Source organism: Heterocephalus glaber, unplaced genomic scaffold, assembly GCF_053883595.1.
Source record: "Heterocephalus glaber isolate CG9 unplaced genomic scaffold, H.glaber_assembly_v1.0 deba00000281, whole genome shotgun sequence".
In the NCBI taxonomy this organism is placed as follows: Eukaryota; Metazoa; Chordata; class Mammalia; order Rodentia; family Bathyergidae; genus Heterocephalus; species Heterocephalus glaber.
In genome coordinates, this window is record NW_028258139.1 from 34,853,085 (window position 1) to 34,866,507 (window position 13,423).

At 37.6% G+C, this 13,423-nt stretch overlaps 1 long non-coding RNA gene across 6 annotated transcripts in view; it reads left to right on the plus strand.

Annotated features, from left to right (window-relative positions):
- Window positions 1–13,423, plus strand: part of LOC101725543 (uncharacterized) — a 168,819-nt gene that overhangs the window by 24,428 nt on the left and 130,968 nt on the right. For all 6 annotated transcript variants that reach the window (XR_015441748.1, XR_015441760.1, XR_015441756.1 and 3 more), the window contains exon 3: window positions 10,307–10,470. This is a non-coding gene — a long non-coding RNA (uncharacterized LOC101725543). The remainder of the gene's footprint in view (window positions 1–10,306; window positions 10,471–13,423) is intronic.

Genomic DNA, 13,423 nt, shown 5'->3' on the forward strand with positions numbered 1-13,423 from the left:
TCATTTATTAAAGAGGCTATCTTTCCTCCAGTGAGGGTGTTTGGCATGTTTGGTGAAGATGAGGTGGCTGAGTGTGTCTGGGGTTGTTTCTGAATCTTTTAATCTGTTCCACTGGTCCCCAGGTCTGTTTCTTTGCCAGTACCAGGCTGTTTTTAACACAATAGCTTTGTAGTATAGTTTCAAGTTGGGGGTTGTAATATCCCCTGCCATGTCTCTGTTACTTACAATTGCTTTTGGTATTCTGGATCTCTTGTTCCAGATGAATTTTTGGATTGTTTTCTCAAGGTCCATGAAGTATGCTTCTGGGATTTCAACTGGGATTGGATTGAATCTATATAGCAGTTTTGGAAGTATAGCCATTTTTACTATGTTGATTCTTCCTACACAGGAGCAGGAGATGTCTATCCATTTTCTGATATTGTCTTCAATCTCTCTTTTCAGAGTGTTATATTTTTCAGAGAGGAGGTCTCTGATTTCTTTTGTTAGGTTGATTCCTAGGTATTTCATTTTTGAGACGCTATTTTGAAAGGAATTATTTGCCCTATTTCTCTCTCAGTGAGTCTGTTATTCTTGTTGAAAGCTATTGATTTTTGTGTGAGGACCTTGTATCCAGCTACTTTACTGAATTTGGTTTTTAAACATAGAAGACTTTTGGTGGAATTCTTGGGGTCTTCTGTATAAAGTATCATGACATCTGCAAATAATGACAATTTGACTTCATTTCCTATATTTATTCCTTTTATTTCTTTCTCTTGTCAAATTGCCATGGCTAATATTTCCCAAACTATATTGAACAGGCATGGTGATAGTGAACATCCTTGTCTTGTTCCTGATTTTGGTATGAAGGATTTCAGTTTCTGACCATTTAGTATGATTTTGGCTGTTGGTTTTTCATTGATAGCTTTTATCAGATTGAGGTAGAAACCATCTATTTCAATATTTGTAGGGCTTTTATCCTAAATGTATGTTGGATTTTGTCAAATGCTTCTTCTTGATCTATGGAGATGATCATATGGTTTTCATCCTTGGCTCTATTGATATAGTGTATTACACTGATTGATTTGCATATGTTAAACGATCCCTGCTTCTCTGTGATGAATCCCACTTGGTCGGGGTGTATGATCTTCTTGATGATCTTCTGCATTCTATTTGCCAGTATCTTATTAAGGATTTTTGCATCTATATTCATTAGTCAGATTGGCCTATAGTTCTCTTTTTTGGTTGGGTCTTTTCTCTGCTTTTGGTATTAAGTGGATGCTTGCTTTCATTGAAGAGTTTAAACAGTAGTGGCACTAGTTCCTCTCTAAATGTCTTATATAAATCAGCAGTGAATCCATTAGGACCTGGCTTTTCTTAGTAAGTTTTTAAGTATGTTTTAAATTTCATTGATTGATATGGGGTTGTTTAGAATTTTTAGCTCTCCTTCATTCAACTTTGGTAGTTCATATATATCTAGGAATCTGTCCATTTCTTCTGTGTTTTCCACTTATTAGTATATAGGTTCTTAAAATACATGTTGGTGTTCCTCTGGATTTCTGCTGGGTCCATTGTAATTTCATACTTTTCATTCATAATTGCATGGATTTGGGTCTTTTCTTTCCTTTTTCTGATAAGGTTGGCTAAGGTTTTGTCCATTTTGTTTATTCTTTTGAAGAACCAACTCATTGCTTCATTGATTTTTTGTATCATTCTCTTTGGCTCCATTTCTTTTATTTCTGCTCTGATCTTCATTATTTCCTCCCATCTATGAGGTTTGGTTTGTCCTGCTCTTCTTTTTCTAGAAGCTTGAAGTTCATCATCAAGTTGTTTAATTGGGCTCACTCTGTTTTCCTAATATGAGTATTCATTGCTATGAATTTACCTCATAAGACTGCTTTCATTATGTCCCATAGATATGTTGTATTGTCATTGTCCATTAATTGAGGGAACTAATTTCTTCTTTAATTTCCTCTGTGACCTATTGGTTATTCAGAAGTGTGTCATTCAATTTCCATGTTTTTATGAAATTCTTGAGGTTTCTTTTGCTGTTGATCTCCAATTTCATCACACTATGGTCTGACAATACACAGGGGATAACTTCCATTCCTTTGCATTTACTTCAACATGTTCTATGAGCGAGTATGTGGTCTATTTTGGAGAATGATCCACGTGCAGCTGAAAAGAATGTGTATTCTGATTTTGTGGGGTAGAACACTGTAAATACCTGTTAAGTTCATTTGTTCAAGAGTTTGATTGAGTTCTAGTATTTCATTGCTTGGTTTTTGTCTAGTTGATCAATCTATTTGTGACAGTTTGATATTGAGGTCCCCTACTGTATTGTATTAGTGCTTATATGATTTCTCATGTCTCTTAGTATTTGTTTTATATAGTTGGGTGCACTGGTGTTTGGTGCATAGATATTTATGATTGTCATCTCTTCCTCTTGGAGTGTTCCCTTTACAAGGATATAGTGTCCTTTGTCTCTCTTAATCAGTGTTGGTTTGCTCTGCAAAGAGGATAGCTACTCCTGCTCTTTTGGGGGACCTGTCACATGGAGTTTTGTTTTCCACCATTTACATTTCAGTCTATGCATTTCTTTTTGAATTAAGTGTGTTTCTTGTATAGATAATATTGTTGGATCTTTCTTCTTGACCCATTCTGCAAGTGTATTTCTTTTGATTGGTGAATTAAGAACATTAGTATTGTTGGTTATAACTGATACATATTGACTTATCATTGTCATGATGTTCTTTTTTTGTTGGATTATCCCCCTTTGCATTTAATTTCTTGTCATTCAGAGTGGGTTTATTTTGCTGTGCTTCCTGTCATTGTGATCCTCATTGTCTGTTCCTAGGATATTGTCTAAAACTTTTGGAGTGCTGGTTTGGTATTCATGAAGTTCCTAAGATGCTCTTTGTTAAGAAAATATCTTATCTCTCCATGAATTTTGAAAGATAGTTTTGCAGGGAACCTCAATTGGGTTGGAGGCTGTTTTCCTTTAGGGCCGGAATACATCACTCCAAGCTCTTCTTGCTTTGAGGGTAAGCATTGAGTAGTCTGCTGTGATTCTGATGGGCTTTCCTTTGTATGTGATTTGTTTCTTTTCTCTAACTGCTTGTAGGACTTTGTTCTTCTGTTGGGTTTCTGGAATTTTTTTTTTTTTGGTACTGGGGATCGAACTTGGGTCCTTGCGCTTGCGCAGCAGGTGGCAAAACCACTGAGCTAAATCCCCGGCTGGGTTTCTGGAACCTTAACAATTATATGCCTATGTGTAGAGTTTTTTTGGTCAAGGCTAGTGCCAGTCCTATATGCCTCACTTATCTGTATTTCAACTTCTTTTCCCCTGCTTGGGGAATTTTCTGCCTTCACTTCTGTGAACAGTTGTTTTATGTTGTCTGTACTTTCTCCTGTTTCTGCATTGACCCTGATCAGTCTTACGTTATTTTCTTTGCATCATCTAGCAGCTGTTGGATTGATTTCTCATGATCCCTTACATTTTTAAGGCAATATTTCTTTTCCTGGTCACTAATGGCAATCTTATCTTCTATATCTGAAATTCTGTCTTCACATTGGCACATTGTGCTCTGTAGAATTTCAATGTCGTTTTTAATCTGGAAATCTGTTTGCATCTGTTTTGTGGATTCCATTTGTTTCCTATTTTGGGATTTCATCATGTTCCTTAGCTCCTCTCTAGATTTATTAATCATATCTTGCACTATGGGCACAATCTCTTTTGTTATCTGAGAAACTGCTTCTGATTTCATTTTTTCCAGATCCTCTTTTGTTGCCAGTTCAGGGAGTCCAAGTGGTTGAGTATCAGAGTGTTCTCTCTTATTTCCCTTTTGGGTTGCTGTAGGTGATCTGGAAGTCTGGTTTTGAGGCTTGTTTACATGTCTTGTCATTTAGTGGGTGGGGAGAGTCCTGCTGGTGCCTGCATGACTCACCTCCTGTGCACTGGGAGCAGTGGCACATTGACCCAGAAGCCTCCTCCTCTGAGCTGGGAACAGTGGTATGTCGGCCTAGAAACCTCCTCCTCTGTGCTGGGAGCTGTGGCACTTTGACCCAGAAGCCTCCTCTTCTGCACTGAGAGTCATGGTTCACTGGCCCATAGCCTTCTCCTCTGTGCTGGGAGCAGTGGCACATTGACCTGGAAGCCTCATCTGTGCTGGGATTGGTGATACATCAGCCCAGAAGCCTTGTCCTCTGCACTGGAAGTTGTGGTACATTGGCCCAGCAGCCTCCTCTTCTGTGCTACCTTTTTTATTCTTAATTGCATGGATTTGAGCCTTTTCTTTCCTTTTTTTGATAAGGTTGGTTAAAGGCTTATTGAATTTATTTATTCTTTCAAAAAACCAACTCTTTGATTCATTGATGTTTTTGTATCATTGCCTTAGTCTCCATTGCATTGATTTCTGCTCTGATCTTTATAATTTCCTCTCTTGTACAAGCTTTGGGTTTGTCATGCTCTTCTTTTTCTAGGCGCTTGAGTTTCAGCATTAGGTTGATTATTTGAGGTCTCTTTGTTTTCCAAATATGGGCATTCACTGCTATATATTTCCCTCAGAGAACTACTTTCATTGTGTCCCATAGATTACTGTATATTGTACTGGCATATCATTTACTTGCAGAAATTGTTTAATTTCTTCTTTAATTTCCTCTGTGACCCATTGGTGTTCAGGAGAGTGTTATTCAATTTCCATGTGTTTGTAGTGTTTCCGCAATTTCTTCAGTTATTGCTCTCCAATTTTTTTGCACTATGGTCTGATAATATACAGGGGGTACCTTCAATTCTTTTACATTTCCTTAAACATGTTCTATGAGGTAGCATGTGGTCTATTTCAGAGAATGACCAGTGTGCAGACAAAAAGTATGTATATTCTGATTTTGTGGGGTGGAACACTCTGTACACATCTATTAAGTCAATTTGTTCAATAGCTTGTTTCAGTTCTAGAATTTTGTTATTGACATTTTGTCTTGATGATCTGTCTATTTGTGATAGTGGGATATTGAGGTCCTCCAGTACAATTGTATTAGTGCTTATTTGTTTTTTCATGTCCATTGATATTTATTATGTATATTTGGGGTCATTTGTATTTGGTGCATATATATTTATGATTGTCATTCTTCCTCTTGGATTGTTCCCTTCACAAAGGTGCAATGACCATCTTGTCTCTCTTAATTAGTTTTAGTTTGAAATCTACTTTGAAAACAGGATTGCTACCCCTGCTTTTTTCTGGGTTCCTCTCATGTGGAGAACTGTTTTCCATCCTTTTACTTTCAGTGTATGAACTTATTTTTGAGGTAGGTGTGTTTCTTGTATACAGCATATTGTTGGATTTTGCTTCTTAATCCATTCTGCCAATCTATTTCTTTTGATTGGTGAATTAAGGCCAATAACATTGATAGTTATAATTGATAGATATTGAGTCATCCTTGTCATGTTTTATTGTTGCTGGCTCTTTTATTTTTTATTTTTCCCCTTTTCTCTTTAGTTTTTTGCCTTCCCTGGTGGCTTTGCTCTGTTGGGCCTCCTGGAGTTGTGACCTTCATTGTCTTTTTCTAGGATATTGTTTAGAATTGTTTGGAGTGCTGGTTTGGTGTTCATGAAATTTCTCACATGTTCTTTGTCATGGAAGTATCTAATTTCCCCATCAATTTTGAAAGATAATTTTGCAGGACACAACAGTCTAGGTTGGAAGTTATTTTCTTTAAAGGCTTGAAATACTTCATTCCAGGCTTTCCTTGACTTGAAGGTTTGTGTTGCATAGTCTGCTGTGATTCTGATGGGCTTTCCTTTGTAGGTGATTTGTTTCTTTTCTCTAACTGCTTGTAGTGTTTTGTTCTTTTGTTGGGTTTCTGGGATCTTGACTGAAATTCTATGTCTAGGTGTAGATCTTTTTTGATTGTGGCTAGTTGGAGTTCTATATGTCTCATTTATCTGTATGTCCAATTATCTACCTCTGTCTGGGAAGTGTTCTATTCTGTGAACAGATTTTTTATGTCATTTGTATTTTTCTCCTGCTTTTTGGTGGACTTCTATTAGTCTTATGTTATTCTTCTTTGCATCATCTAGCAGCTGCTGGATTGCTTTCTTGTAGTCCCGTACTATTTTTTAAGAAATCTCTGTTTTCATGGTCACTAACTGCAATCCTGTCTTCTATATCTGATAATCTATCTTCACATTCACTCAATCTGGTATGAATACTTTCAATGGAGTTTTTAATCTCCTGGATATTTGTTTGAATTTGTTTCATGGATTCCATTCCTTTCCTGTGTCAGGCAATCGTGGTTTCCATTTCTTTCCTATCCTGGGCATTCATGGCTTCCTGCCTGGTTCTGAGCTCTTCTATTTTTTTTTATCTGTTTCTGTTCTAGAGTCTCTAATCATGTTTTGCACTCTCCTCACCATCTCTGTAGTTATCTGGAAAATTATTTCTGTTTTAAATTTTTCTAGAGCCTCATTCATCTGTTTTGTTACTTCCTCTGCTATTAGTTCAGGGTGTCCAGGTGGTTGACTATCAGACTTTTCCACCTTGTTTCCCCCAGAGTTTGCCTTTGTTGGGGTGGAAGTCTGGGTTTGTGCCTTGCTTAAATGTCTTCTCATTTTTGTTTTTGGTGCTGTCCTTAGTTTAATTGCTCAGCTGATACTTTGAAATTGCTTATTGTAAGTATCTTTGTTGCTTGTATTTAGAACCCTTATGAAATGATTGCTTCTCGGGGGTGTCTTCCAGATATAGCTGGTCTTCAGGTTTTGAGCCTCTAATGACTCTGAGGCTATCTCATTTTCATTATACCAGGAAGGACAACTGATTATATCAATCACAACACCGTAGCCCAAGTGATACAGTCAGCAGCAGCATAGCATCAAGTGCAGCTTAGAGAATGACAATTTGTGTTAGTTATTAATCTATTTCCTTTAACTGTGTGAATTAAATCAAAATCAAGGACCAGCCCAACAATATGTTTATAGTGGATAGACTCTTCGATATAGCAACTTTTCCCTTCAGGATGGGAAGTTAGAAGGAGTTGGGGAGGGAAGGACAGATAGAAGGAAAAGAAAAGGTTAGCAGTGAGGCCAGAGGACAGAGGAAGATCACAGAAACTCTAAGAAACTGTTAAAGACAAGAGGAAAAGACATAATGAAAGAATAAAGACAAGAACAGAACAACCTAACAACAATAGGGAGGCTAGAAACTGTGCTTTCCTTTAAAGCTAATGACATTTGAGAAAAGGAAAAAGAGAAGAAAAGAAAAATAAAGAAGAAATCTAAATCAGTACAAGAACAGGAGCAAAAAGGAAGATAAAGAACAATATGGGACTGCGAGAGAATGAGAAAATGAGAGAGAGAGAAAAGAGAAAAGATGGAAAAAAGAAGAAAAAAGAAAAATTTGAAAAGAGTAGAAAAAATAAAATAAAAATTTAAAATAAGAGCAAAAAAGAATTTTGAAAATAACAAATTAAAAAAAAAAAATGAAGGGCCTCCTTCAGGGTATTTCTCTGCTGTCACAATAGACAACATGGGTGACAGTATGCAAATATAAGTCAATCAGTCTCAGCCAGCCAGTAGCACACACATATGATTCAGTCAGATTTCTGGCTGCAAGTCCCAAGTTGAGCTCCCTGTGCTCCTGTAGGGTTGAACTCTGCTAGGTTCTAGTGCAGATTCCAGCTTCCCTTTCCCTGATGATAGTCCAGGTTCTGATGGGAGGTGATGATCCCTCCAACTTACCAAGTACAGTGGTCTGGTGTGCCTTTATTATTTTCGCTTCACTTTTCCAGTGGGCTTCAATTTTCATCAAGGAGCCTGAGAGAGCCCCTCTTTCTGTTGTTCATTTCTGCTCTATCTTCTGGAATTCAGCACAATGGCCTTTATGACCCCCTGTTCCTCTGTAGTGTCGAAGCAGGTACTGGCACAGCCAGGAAGACAATGGGGGGCACCTTAGCTGTTCACTGAGGTTTGGCCCTTAGGCGGGCTCCTCACCGCTGAGGTCCTCACTATTTGTGTGCATGTTGCTGGGGACGGGGCTTCTTCCTGATATTCTTATGGAAAGGGATTCTCCCTCCAAACAATAACCACCTTCCATTTCATCCTTCCTTCCTGAAAGCCAAGATGTCCACTTAATACAGTATGAAATTGTTGTTTCTGATAAAGTAGGCACATTTTATAACTTTTTGTTGAATACACTAGAAAAATTATTGGTGTTTCTGGTAAATTACACACATTATACAACCCTTTTTTATTATGAATAGGTTAGTTAAGGGGTGCTTTGGAAGGTTCAGAATGCATTATGGGTATTTTCCTTATTTCTTATGGGAAAAACAGTCTTGACCTACAACCAACTTGAGTTACAGCCAGCCCTCATGAATGAATTGAGTTCATAAGATAAGGGTCCACTGTATTGTGGAAACATATTCTTTTGAAGGATATTCAAGAATCTGCAAAGTATCTGTTGCACCATAAGTGCTATCAGACTGGGGCTGGAATCATGATGAAGATACATGGTGAAGCACAGTCACAGAATGAGAGCAGCATAATCCACAGCATGGTGGGGTAAGGGTGAGGGAGGGAGGTCCATCCCAACAAGAGCAGTTTGTTTCACTTCCTGAAAGGCTGAGAATAGGACAGAACCTTATTTTCACATTATCCCATTGGTCTTTGGCCTTTCAATGAGTCCCTATGGCTGAGGCAAAGCAGACTTCCTTGCTTCTGGCTGACAGGTCTCAGGTTGAGGATCAGGTTGCCCATACACATCTGATTAGGCTGATCACCACAAAGGTGAACACACTGTTTACTACAATGGCTGTGTCCTTAATTACAGGACAAGAGTCTCCCACCAGGGACCAGGTAATACACTTGCTGTTTGTTTATGCTTGGGAGACTTTCTTCATTTCTTTGTGTAGGGGGTTCAATGGTTTATTTAGGGGATGATTTTTCCCCTCTGGTTGCCCATTCTCATTACCTATGCATCGTGTAAATCTATCAATATCCCAGCATAGACAAACTGGGAGAGGCTATCTGGAGATGCAGCCAGAGGTCAGTGTTCGTTTGAACTCTCCAGGTTATTCCGATGGACAACCAGAGTTCAGAGCTGTTGCTTTGGCATAGTGCTTTACCAACACTAAAAGAAATGGAGTCTTCTAGAGATCTCATTAAAAATGCAGGTTCTAGGGCTGGGAATTTAGCTCAGTAGTTTCTCTGCCTGCTGTGCAAGCACAAGGACCCGAGTTCAATCCCCGGTACCAAAAAATAAAAAAATAAATAAAAATGCAGGTTCTGATTTCATATGTGAGGGAGGACTCAAGATCCTGTGTTTATAGTGAGTGACGCTGCACTATGGCCCATACTTTGAACAGCAAGACTGTCATTCTTGTTCCGCTCTCAATGGCTTAACCTCACCTTGACTTTTCTAATTTGTTGTTTTTTAAAAATCAGTATTCATTAGTGCAGGTTTTAGTAAATGATCAAACAGCAAAAGTGCTGAAGAGAAGCCTAGTAAAAGGCCTCTTTTTGTTGTTTTTGTTTTTTGAGACAGAATCTCACTCTGTAGTTCAGGCTGGCCAAGAACTCACTATATAGCCCAGACGGGCTTCCAGTTGGCAGCGATCCTCCTGCCTCAACCTCCTAAGTGCTGGGATTGCAGATGTGTGCCACCATGCCCAGCTAAGACCTCATTAGTGCTTAGCAGCATGGTAGTCAGCACTGACCTTGGCCTGAGCATTTTAGATTGCAGGGTAGGGATCAGAGTCTTTGAAGTAGCCTCCAAGGAAAATGATCAAGGAAAGTGGAAACACTGAGTTCTAAAAAACAGTGAAGGATTTTCCTGTAAAGAGAAGCAGAAGTCCAACAACAGATGAATGGATAAAGAAAGTGTGGTATATACACACAATAGAGTACTACACTCCCATTTGGAAGGACAAACTTGAGTCATTTGTAGGAAAATCAATGCACTGTCAGACTGTAATGTTAAGTGAAATGTAATGTTAAGTGAAATGTAATGTTAAGTGAAATAAATCAGACACACAAGCTTAAATGTGACGTTTTTTCTTACATGAGAAATCCAAAGTATAATCAAATTAAAGAACAAATAAAACATAGATAATAGGAAACAGGAAATTTCTGCAGAAAAAAGTGATAAACATGAATTAAGATGTTTTATGTACATGTATCAACTCCCCATAATGAACGTAAGCATTATGTAGTGCAAATATGTACTAAAAAAAAACAAAACAAAAAAAAAGAAAGAAAAGGAGAGAAGCAGAGGAATCTGGACAGGAGTGAGATCCTGAGAAGGTTTTATTGATTGATAGATTGATTGATTGCTTTTAGGATTCCAGATGCTGCAGCCTGTTTGACTCCCAGGATATAATCCAGGAAAGAATGGTGGGAGACTTGATGAATATGAACAAGAAGGGTGAACCCTAGAAGGAAAGTCCTCAACAGGTGAGAAGGACAATGACTGGTGCACACGCAGAGAGCACAGCCTGAGAAAGGTATGATCAGCAGAGAATTGGCATATCTGTGGTAACTGCACATGGAAGATTGATCCATTCTGACTCTCTCTATTTTGTCTATCACATGGAAGGCAAAATTGCCAATAAAATATTGAATGGATGCAGAAAGAATTAAAATTGTGAAGCAAGAGGAGATATAAAATGGTTTACTGAAGAAATTAGTGAATTCTTTAAGGAAATGTAATGGCAGGTATAATAGAGAAACCATACTTTATACTGTTTAAGCTCTATTCTCTCTACATTTTGTGCTCTGTATTTTTCGATAAATTTATTACTGAAGCTTTACATGCATTGTGGAAAATGCACATATTATAGTGTTCAGTCCCATTAATAATCACAAGATGAAAACATTCACATGGCCAATGTTTAGAAGAGATGAAACATTGCCAATATCTTAGGAGCTCCTCCCATACCTTTTCCCCAGCATCATGAGCTCCTTGTCTTGATTTCTGTTACAGTGTATTATTTTTTGAATTATCTGAACTTTAAATTAAGGGATCTGTATACCTTGTACTCTTCTACCTGCAGCCCTTCTGGCTCAAACTTATGTTTATGAGATTCATACATTTGACTTCATGTAGCTGCAGTTCATTCCTTTTCCTCTACTTCTGTAACAGGGTTCAGCAGACAGTTCTTTAAAGGGCTGGAAGATAGTCAGTATTCTGAATTTGGTAGGTCCTATGATCCTTGTTCCAACTACTCAACTCAGCCCCAAGTATAAAAGTAACCATATAAATATACAAAATAAATAGAAGAAATGCACTCCAATAAAACTTTATTTATAAAAAATCAGTGGGCTGGATTTGGCCTGCAGAGATTGACGTCCATCTGTCTCAATGTAGTGTTGCTATTATGAGTATGCTAAGAATTACTTTTTATACTGCTATGGATGTGAGTAGTTGTGAGTTATTGGCTATGAAGTCCTGCCAATGAAGTGGGCCAATATGAAATCATTGGCTAAAGAAGTCTGCTATAAAAATTCTTGTGAATGTTTTTGGATGTACTTATGTATATATTTTTGGGTGTGAATCTAGGCACAAAATTGTTGGGTCAGAGAGGATAGTTCAGCTTTTTGTACATGTTATCAGTTTTTCAAAGTGATTTCAACAAATTAAGATTCCTACTTTTAATGTTGAAAATTGTAGTTGCTCCATATTCACTTCAAATTTTTATTATTGGCCTTTAAAATTTTAACTGTTCTGGTGCATATGTAATGTTATCTCATTGTGGTGTTACCTTGAATATCTCTGGTGGTGAATGAGTTTGAACATCCTTTAGTACTGGATATTCTCTTTTGTGAAATTCTTTGCAGGAGACCAGCTTGAAACCACACTGAGCAGGCTTTACATATTATTGATTTGGCTTATGAATTCAGCTATTGATTAAGATTATGAGTCTCTTCAAGGGAGGATTAAGTGTGAATTGCTAATTGACCTTTCAGCTAGTGTTCAGAGAAGACTTCCCTATGGCAATGGTCACAATTGAAGTCTCAATGATTGATGAAGCTGTGATGTCTCTATAGCAAGGAAACACTCCAGCTGAGGAATAATGACTGTACAACATCCTCTAGGATCAAATGTTAGATAAGATAATGCAGGTGGCTTGCTATTACCCTGTAAAATAATACCAGTGGCTTGTTAACTATGACATGTCCTTCACAAGCATATGGAGTTACTCCCTTTTCCAAGCCTGGCTCATTAGTGCATTAGTTCTCCCACTCCCTACATCTGTCTTCATGCCCCCTTGCTATGTTGTATAAATCATAAATGCTGTCTAATGCAGTGCTTTTGGTCTCAGCCAGGATACAGCTAAGATCAGGTGGTCTTTAGCCAGGAGAGAGATAAAGATCAATTTCCAGTTCTCTAAGTAATAAACTTCATTCATTATTCTTTATTCCTTGTTCTTTGTATGTTATTCTTTCATTCCCCACTCTCCCCTCATCCAGCAACTGGGCATCCCCTGTTAACTGGTTAGGGTATCAACCTGACAACCGATCAGGCTATCAAGCTGACATTTCTTTTTACATGAATTTCATGTGTGTGTTTGTTAAAATTCCTTGTTGGATATAGTGCAAATATTTTCTTCCTCCCTCTGATCCTCTCTGTGATTGCTATTTCACTTTTTTCTTTTAAGGATTCTCTGTTAAGCACAGCATTTTAAGATAAAACTCTCTTTTGCGTTTTAGTGCCAATTTGTACCATTGCATTTGAACAAAATGTACTGAATATTACACTGGATTACTGGCACTATTCTTTTGACAGATTTAACATGAATTATCTGATTTATTATATAACAATATCATGCAAAATCTGTGAAAAATGATAAACATGTTTCACAATTTAGTTTAAAAGAAAAAACCATTATTTTCTCATCGAAACCAATCATGAAAATATTCAAAATTAGTGTGTCGCAGGAAACCTCTGTTTATAATACTCATTTAACAAATGTATACTGAGTTCTCATTTTTCTGCCACCAGTGCAGAACTGTCACAGTGGAGATGTCAATAAAAGATTGAAAACTAACACATGAGACGGAAGAGAATGAGTGCTCAGATCATTGGTTGAAGAATCTTCAATTAGGTCCAGTAAACCTCTGGCATAACATAGTCCCGGGAAGATTCTAGCTGCTTTGCAATTTCAGAAGCTTGGGAAAGTCGTAATGAAATATAGGATTCAGTTTTCATATATCCTAGGAAAACTCTGCCGTGAGTGAGAAATTTCTGTAAATTGTAAGGAAGTAAGCCATAGAGTCCAGAGGGAGAAATTTAGAAGCAAAGAGAATAATTCAGTGTAAATGTCCAAAAGCAGGAACCTGAACATCTTTTCTTTCAGAATGTATTCTTAGTTCATATCATACCTTTGTGGTATCAAGTTTTGGATAATGATTTAACTCAACAAATAAATACCTGTTTAGTGGAATCATGCCACAGAA